Source organism: Aulonocara stuartgranti (assembly GCF_965226115.1).
Source record: "Aulonocara stuartgranti genome assembly, chromosome: 23".
Taxonomy (NCBI): Eukaryota; Metazoa; Chordata; class Actinopteri; order Cichliformes; family Cichlidae; genus Aulonocara; species Aulonocara stuartgranti.
Window position 1 is genome coordinate 43096809 of NC_138958.1, and position 9483 is coordinate 43106291.

At 42.7% G+C, this 9483-nt stretch overlaps 1 long non-coding RNA gene across 1 annotated transcript; it reads left to right on the top strand.

Moving 5' to 3' along the window:
* The first annotated feature begins 6598 nt into the window (after positions 1-6598).
* LOC309700437 lies at positions 6599-9269 on the top strand. Its single transcript, XR_014274662.1, has 3 exons — positions 6599-6711; positions 7015-7149; positions 8465-9269. It is a non-coding gene; the product is annotated as an uncharacterized lncRNA (long non-coding RNA).
* Positions 9270-9483: the final 214 nt, after the last annotated feature.

Below are 9483 nucleotides of genomic sequence, written 5' to 3' on the forward strand. Positions count from 1 at the left end.
AGATGTCTTTTATGGCAGGAAGTGGTGCTCCGGCGATGCGCTGGGCAGTTTTCACGACCCTCTGCAACGCCTTCCGGTCCGAGGCAGAGCAGTTCCCGTACCAGACTGTTATACAGTTGGTCAGGATGCTCTCGATGGTGCAGCGATAGAAGTTCACCAGGATGTCTGAGGACAGGTGGTTCTTCCTCAGAGTCCTCAAGAAGAAGAGGCGCTGATGAGCCTTCTTGACCAGCTTGGAGCAGTTGGTCGTCCAGGTGAGATCCTCGGAGATGTGGACTCCCAGGAACTTGAAGCTGCTCACACGCTCCACAGCCGTCCCCTTAATGTGGATGGGTGGATGTGGGTCAGCATTCCTCCTGTAGTCCACGATGAGCTCCTTGGTCTTCTCGGTGTTAAGCAGCAGGTTGTTTCTGTCGCACCACTCAGCCAGACGATCCACTTCCTCCCTGTAGGCGGCCTCATCGTTGTCACTGATGAGGCCAATCACCGTGGTGTCATCTGCAAACTTAATGATGGTGTTGGAACCATCAGCAGGTCTGCAGTCGTGGGTGAAGAGGGAGTAGAGGAAAGGGCTCATCACACAGCCTTGTGGTACACCGGTGTTCATTGTGATGGTAGATGAGCAGTGGTTATCCAGCCGGACATGTTGGGGGCGGTTGGTCAGGAAGTCCAGTAACCATTTGCAGATGAGGGAACTGATGCCCAGGTCTGTCAGTTTCTTGATGAGTTGTGAGGGGTGGATTGTATTGAATGCTGAACTGAAGTCTATAAACAGCATTCTGGCGTAGGTGTTGTTGTTGTCCAGGTGTGAGAGGACAGAGTGCAGTGCGATGGAGACTGCATCGTCTGTGCTCCTGTTCTGGCGGTATGCGAATTGGTGGGGGTCCAGGGTGGGGGGGAGACAGGATTTGAAGTGTGCTAGGACCAGCTGCTCTAAGCACTTAGTGATGATGGGGGTGAGTGCTACTGGGCGGTAGTCATTGAGGCAAGATGGGTTGGAGTTTTTGGGTATCGGGACGATGGAGGTGGATTTGAAGCAGGCCGGTACCACAGCGTGGGCCAAGGACAGATTGAATATGTCTGTGAGCACTCCTGCAAGCTCCCCAGAACACGCTCTGAGAACACGCCCGGGGATGCCATCGGGACCTGCAGCCTTGTGGACATTGATCCTGCTCAGCACCGCTCCTACATCGGTGGGGGAGAGAGTCAGAGGTTGGTGGTCTGGCGTCATGTCTGCTTTGGTTGTGGTTGTGGGGTTCCCTCGCTCAAAACGAGCATAAAAGTTGTTGAGCTCGTTGAGGAAGGAGACATCAGAGGATGCGGGGGAGGGTTTGGTGGTCCTGTAGTCTGTAATGGTCTGGAGTCCTTGCCACATGCGTCGGGGGTTGGAGTTGGAGAAGTGTCCTTCTTTTTATAATGGTGTTTGGCTTTTTTGATGCCCTTCTTTAGATTAGCCCTGGCTGTGCTGTAGGCGTGTGCATATCCTGACCTAAAGGCGGTGTTGCGGGCCTTCAGGAGGAGACGAACATCCCGGTTCATCCAAGGCTTCTGGTTGGGGTACATGGTGATCCGTTTCTGGGTGGTGACCAGAAACGGCTCCAGCCAGGTTGGAATACACATGGTCTAAAGTCTTGTCTCCTCTGGTGTGGCAGGAGACATGTTGGTGGAATCTGGGGAGGACTGTCTTTAAGTTGGTGTGGTTGAAGTCGCCAGCAACAATAAAAGCAGCCTCGGGGTGTTTATTCTGGTGTTTGTTAATGGCTGCAGAAAGTTCTTTCATGGTCCGATATATCTCTGTTCAGATATTATGTTGTACTCATTTTTTTCCTTTATTGAAATAAGAGCAGTTATTGTTCATTTAATCAAACGCTGCTCAATCATCCATGTAACGAAAACTTTGATTCTCTTCATCTGGATGTAACGTTTTCAGAATCAACTTTTTTGGGAGCTGCAAAGCAGTTTCAGCTCAGAGCACCGTTCATGTTAACTTTTGCACCACTTATTGAAGCTGCATCATCATTTCCATCGAAGCTGTGTGTTGACACAGCTTCTTCTGTCATTGCATCCTCTTGTTTTTTTCTTGCTCTTGGCCTTTGTCTTTGAGCCAGAGAGATGGAGGTCCATGGCGTCATGTAAAACTACTTTGAAATTCTGACCATTTGATAATAAATTGTGAAAATGTATAATTTGAACATATTTGTTTTCACTCAGCACTACAAGCTGTATGTTCTTGCTTTTGAGCCCCGCACTCCCTCCTTTTTCCAATTCGTTTACTTCTCATTAGCACTCAGGGATCTGCACAGCTTAGGAGTCGCTGGCTGTCCCCTCTGTGACCTTCCCCAAACTGCAGCTTAAATTCATGCTCAAGCCATCTGCCATTATCTACTAAAAATGCTATCAAACCTAAAAAAAGGATGCGGTCTCAGCTGGTGAAATTGCATTATACACCGCTTTGAGGCAACTGTAGATAATTCATTTATCATTATTCAACATTGACAAATAGTAGTTGACTAATATCAGGAGCCAAAAGGAAACAAAAAAAACAACAACCCCAAACTAAACTAATATTTCAGATGCCGGAAAAAAATGATTACAGTTGTTCAAATTTGCTGTCACCGAGTTAGGTGTGATACATGTACATCAATCTTACATGTAAAAAGTAGAAAACTGAAAGTAAATCTGAAATATAAAAATGAACTGGTTCTTATATAAAACCTTTCTACTCTCTACAACTTGCCTCATTCACCCAATCACTTCTTTTTTTTCTCTGTAAGTGCTTTCTATCTAACATTAATACACATTCATCCTCCCGATGGATGCATCGGAGAGCAACTTGGGGTTTGCATCTTGCCCAAGGATATTTGGCATGCAGGCTGGAGCAGAGGGGGATTGAACCAGTAACTTTCTGATTAGTAGGTTTCCTACCTGAGCTACAGACACCCCAATTTATGGTGCTTTGGAAACAACACGTTCTCATCCCAACAGGTAACGATGCTATGTGACAAGTCATCAGTATGCGTTTGGAGGCATGAGAGCCGTTTGGAATGAATCTATACATGTAAATGTGTTTTTTGTTCTAATCATGAATCGCTTTGAAAAACACTACCTGATAGGGTTAAGGTTAAAGTTATGGATAGAGTTAATGTTAGGAGCCTCTGCTCCAAGTGTGTGTTACTGCTGCGAGCAGCGTTCGGTTGTTTTCAAATGGGAATCTGGAGCATCTCATAAGGATGCGGAAAGATACCTTTCACGTTACTATGAGATGCCTCAGGCCATGACAAACTTTTGGTATGTTATAAGAACTGAGGGCAGCTGTATTTGGGCCTTTATTGGCTACAGAGATTCATTAGAGGTAAGGGTAAGGAAATGTGGCTTCCAGTAATTGTCCTGAACATACACCTGAGAAAACTTCAAAATCAGAAAAAAAAGCATCAAAGTAATCTTAAAATGTGTAATGTGCTTGTTACTCTGCTACAACTGGGATCATGTACCGCATAAAAAGACTAGATAGTCTATGTGATGTGGATGCTAGAGCGAAAGCCATGGTTGATATTTGACCTTGTAGTATTTTATAGTTTCCTTCCTGGAGCCAAATAGAGAAACAAATGAAGGCCCCAATTGCAAGAAGATGCTAGCATAAAACAAGCAATATAAAGACAACATATTCTGATCAAATAGCGCTGCAGTCATTGTCTTCATACTGGTAGTGATGATGCATTTCTGATAAATGCCTGTAAAAGAAAGACTAACCATATATGGTGCTCAGTGGTGAAACTGCTTTGTAAGTTCCTTACAAACCATTTTATACTGATTAAAAAACCAGAAATGAGAACGCTATATCTGAGCAGAGATAAGCAACAGACAGCTGTGAAAGTAAGATATTCAAATTCACTGAGCCAAAGACGCAGCTACAGAACTCATGACTCAAGAGTTTGCAAAATATATCCTTTCAAGAAACAAAGTTAAAAATGAGCTTATTGTTCATTATGATAGCGAGCGATATTCCACAGGGCATTGACAGATCCAAACCACTTCACACTTCACACACTTTAGAATTAATCCTGAACAGCTCACCACAACATTGTTTTCTCCACGGGATCTGCACACAGGAAAATAAATAATGATGGGACATACTGAACATTTGTGGAGAAATCCAGTACGTTTTTTATGAAGCACGTATCAAGGCTTGCTTATTTAAGAGTGAGTAATGTCTCTGATAAGAAAATTATTAGAGTCTTGCTGTTTCAGAAAGTGGTTTGAGTGCTGGTGTGATTAATGACCATATACAGTGGTCCCTGGTTTATCGCAGGAGTCACTGATAGATGAAATCCATGAAGTAGCCAACTTTATTTTTTACAATTATTATAGATGTTTTAAGGCTGTAAAACCCCTCACTACACACTTTATACACTTTTCCCAGGCAGGCATGAACATTTTCACACTTTTCTCTCTTGTTTGAACACTCTCAAAGTCTTGTAGAAAAATAAGTCCAGTGTTATAGAAGGAAACCAAAGGCACCCGCCGGTGACGATGTTTTGTCGACATTGTTGTGTTTGTTGGGGAGAAAACTTACAAACATACAGTACAGCACGTCAGAGTCACACTGCTAGCGATCGAAGCTTTATGTAAATTTGACCAGCTGAACGCATTCTGTACTGTACAGGAGACACAACACGAGATTGATTGACAATGGTCTAATTGTCTACAGCCAGTCAGGACGCAGAATACAATGCACTTAAAAAAATAAATAAAAAATGCAACAAAAAAGAAAAAATCAGCGAAACAGTGAGGGACCACTGTATGTGCTATTGGATCCCTGCAAAATTCTTCTGCTCATGTTGGAGATTCACCTTTTTCACCTCTTTTTGTGTGTGTGCCAAGCAACTGGGGTACAACAACACCTAATCTATATAATCTAAGCAGAGGTGCATCTATCCAAATCTTTACAGGCTTTCTGTGGGATACCCTTAAACCCCTGCCTACTTAGTACCACGTGAAAGGGTTTTTCTCCAGAGATGGAGAGGTTATTACCAAAAAGAGAAACCGGCTGAGCCAAGGCACAGCGGAAAAAATATTATTTTTAATTAAACTTTATTTTTATAGAACCAAATCACAAATGTGCTTTATATTGTACGATAAAACCCTACAGTAATACAAGGACAACAGAAGACCCAACAATTATATGAACCCCTATGAGCAAGTAGGGTGACACACAGGCAGGTAGGGATGGCATTCTCAATATCACTTATCAATATGATTCTCTTATTGATTCTTATTGGGTTGTAATTGGCTCCACGTTGAGATCTACAACCATCTCTAAGCAGCATATTAAAGGCATTACATTCATGCAGATGAATTGCATGCTGTGGGTCAAATGTTTGTGCATGTTGGAGGCATCGCCCGTTCTTATAGAGTTCAATACTGGGGAAACATGAACCTAGTCAAAAAAGTAATGCATTACACAGAACAGTGTTCTTAAAAGTATTGCAATGCATTATTTACTCATTACATCTGTCATCTTTTACAGTGTGGTATGTTGGAGCAGCAGTTTATCGGCAGCTGAGAGGAAGAGGTTGGATAAACTCATCAGGAAGGCCAGCTCTGTTCTGGGATGCACCCTGGACCCAGTGCAGGTGGTGGGAGACAGAAGGACTCTGGCCAAAATAACATCTCTGATGGACAGAGTCTCCCACCCCATGCATGTAGATGTTGCTGAACTGCAGAGCTCCTTCAGTGACAGACTGCTGCATCCTAGATGCATGAAGGAGCGTTTCCGCAGGTCCTTCCTCCCTGCAGCTGTCAGACTGTACAATCAGAACTGCTCCCAACAAACATAGATGTTTACATCAATGCTGTAACTGCAATAAGTTAGTTAATTAACCAATTCGCACTACAACCTGGTTTGCCTCTTACCTGTAATTATTTTTATTTAATTTAATAACTGTACAGTACTCTCTGTTTATAGTAACCATTGTCCTTAATGTAAATATGTAAGAAAAATTGTGTATGTTTCTGTTCTGTGTCCTGTGTACTGTTTGTTTGTATGTTTGTCTTTTTGGCTGCTGTTACAACCAAATTTCCCCTTGTGGGACAATTAAAGGATTATTCTATTCTATTCTACTTTTGTGTTACTCTGTAAAATAGCTGAAACACATTGTCACATTATAACCAGTAACAGTATAAACCTTAGGAAACAGTCCCACACACCAACACAAATCCCGGTCCTAATGAGGACACACATATGAACTTTCTCTTAGTATTTAGGTATGAACACAATGTAACAATGAAAGCCATGCAGCCTTTAAAGCGATCGCCACAGTGATTCTACTTTGGAAACATGAACAGGTAGAAATGGAGGCGTCAAGCCTGATCGTTCAACCTGATTGTTTGGCCTGCAAATATGCAAGAAAACTTTTTTTTTCGTAAAACAGTAGAAAAGCCAGCTATGAGTGACAAACTACATTTGCGTGATGCTGTGGTCATGTTGCATTAAGTTTCTGAAACACAAACAGAGAAGTGGTACATTTTCTTAGAACTGGTGCACTGGTGATGTAGGTGATAATTTAAATGATTACATAAGGCGGTGCTGCTGAAATGTATAAAAATGAAAGTGACAAGAACCAAGTGTTCTTTGTTCCAGTTTGACTGACTTGAACGTAACAGCGTGTCTCAGCTACACTCTGCTCATCTCGAGTCTTCGCTCCTCATTTGGTAAGAATGTTTTGTTTGTGCAATAAAAATATTTAATTCTCAACAGGCTCATGTTCTACACCTCCAAGGAAGTATAACAACCCTCGCTCCTGCCACACTTTACCTACTTTTACAATCCAGACACGGGCTTAAAAACATGCTGACATTATCTGGGTTCTGTGAGCACACAAATCCTGCATAAGCTACATGCATGTACAGTTTGAGACCAGTCTTTATGTTAGATAATCTTTCATTTTCATTCACACTGACTATCAGATGTTGCCTATTCAGTCATGTATTTGATTTATTGTAATCTTTCGCCAGCTTCAGAGCCTTTCACCTGCTGCTCCACACGACCCACTTGTGCCTGAACCGCTGCAGGTTAACCAACCAACCAACCAACCAACCAACCAACCAACCAACAACCACTCATTCACTCATCAGTGAAGCAAAAATAAGGTAATCTCATGCTGGATGCCTTTTAGTGCAGCAAAGGTCGTGAGGTTCTTGAGTTGAGTTTTATTCGTTTTCAGATGCGCAGTGCAGATTTGTTATTACAGACCAAGCCACAATACACGAGGAGATGTGAGGAAAGCTTCCAGCGTTTACATTTATGATGATTTCATGTCCGAGTCGACGTTTAAGTTCTTGCAAATTGTTTCATTGTGTGATGTAAAGATTTCTGGCTGGCGATCAGTTTGTGAAAAGACAAAATCAAAATTCTAATGTGTCTCACTATAAGACATTTAGATTCAACAGCAATTTAAGACTCGGCCCCTTAGTTCCAGTAAAAGATACTCTTAATGCTTCTACACACCAAAACACTTATGATACGTTCATGCTCCATAGTCTGTGGGAACAGTTTGGGGATGGCCCCTTCCTGTTCCAACGTCACTGCACACCAGTGCACAAAACAAGATCCATAAAGACCTGGATGAGCGAGTTTGGCCTGCACAGAGTCCTGATCTCAACCTGAAAGAACTGCTCATAAATAGAGCAGAGACTGCAAGTTAATGTGTGAGATCAGTGGCTGACCTCATAAATTCCCCATACACTCCTAAACGCTGTGGAAAGCATTTACAGGGAGGCCGACATCATATGGATTAATAATAGGATGTAATTCAAGTTTATATGTGTGTGTGAAAGCAGAGGAACAGAATCTTTTGGCAACATAGTGTATGTAACAGTAGAATATGAATGAAGGGGAAGGAGTGTATGAGAAGTCCCTGAGCACCCAAAGACAAAAGCAAAGTAACTAAGCAATCATTCAGCAGCTGATCCGACGCTTCTTGCTGGGCTTGAAGCCAGAATAGGAGCAGGCTCAACAGGAGAGGGCTGGGTGATAGTTGAAGCCTCTGCTTCCTGTTAGATTTGTATTGTTGGATTGTCATTTATGCTTAGAAATATATATTTATATATGCTTAGAAGTATATATTCATTTGTAGATTGAAAGAATGTCTCATCCTAGGAGGTCTGTAACAACTCTGTGTAGCATGAAGAGGGGGGGTGCGTTCACTCCTCTTCAGAGAGACACTTGGCTCCAGGCAGGTCTCCCTCATGCATGAGTAACACAAAGAACTTTGCCTACTTGTGTCTTGATTTTTGCTGTGTAGTAAACTGTGGTTTATGCTACAAACCTATCACTTCCCATTCTACTTTAGGAACCACAAGTTAGCATGTAGACTCAAATTTATTACATATTTGTTGCAATAATTTGTGCTTTTTCTGGATAAAATTCTCAATCAGAATATTGTTTCTGTTTTTTCTTCACCAGGTAATAATGAGGATCCTGTTTATCTGTTTGCTGCTCATTGCCACTGAGAGTTCAACGCTTGAAGAAACCCGCTATGGCCAGTTTAGAAGACAGCACATAAACGCCAAAATGACTGCAATGGATTGTGATACGGTTATAAGAAGGAAACAGATCTACAATGTTGACAACAGCTGTAAAGATACCAACACGTTCATCCTTGATAATCCAAGTGAGATCAAAAACATTTGTGTTGAGGGAATATTTGATGAAACACTTCAAATGACAAAAAGTCACAAGAAGTTCAAAGTTGTTAAGTGTGAACTAAGGAAGGAGGGAGCCAGAAAACCCAGATGCCAGTATACTGGTAATCTCCTCACTAACAGATATGTTGCAGTTGATTGTGAAAATAATTTACCTGTACACTTTGCAAGAGACATTCTGGTCTTAGACGGCTAACAACTAGTGTTAAGTATGTTCAGGAAAGCCCCTAATATTATTTTTTCTTTTCTCTTTGGTGGAAGCAAAACTTAGCTGTGAAGACTGTTAACCTGTAGCTAAACACACAATGAATTTGAATCTCTCTAAAACTGCAAAGTAATCACAGAACATCGAACGATTCCTGAAGCTCGTGTTGCTTTGAGTTTGTGGTCCAAAGCATTAACATGTCGTAACAGTAACATGCTGCCACTTGTTCAGTGATTCTGTCATCAGCCATGGCTGGCTTGTGACGCAGTGCCAAAGGTGACTGTGTTTCTGTGATACTTTTACAGTCTGGACGATGTCAATGACTAGTCTCATGATCACACACATTTCACTGAACACACATGAGCTGGCCGGACCAGACGAGGTTGCAGAGGCTGAGGCTGAGGCTGGACCAGGCGGAGCTGCAGAGGCTGAGGCTGGACCAGGCGGAGCTGCAGAGGCTGAGGCTGGACCAGGGGGAGCACAGGCTGAAGCCGAAGCTGGGCCAGGCGGAGCAGAAGCAGAAGCCAAAGCTGGACCAGAAGCAGAGGCTGAGACCGGACCAGGCGTAGCAGAAG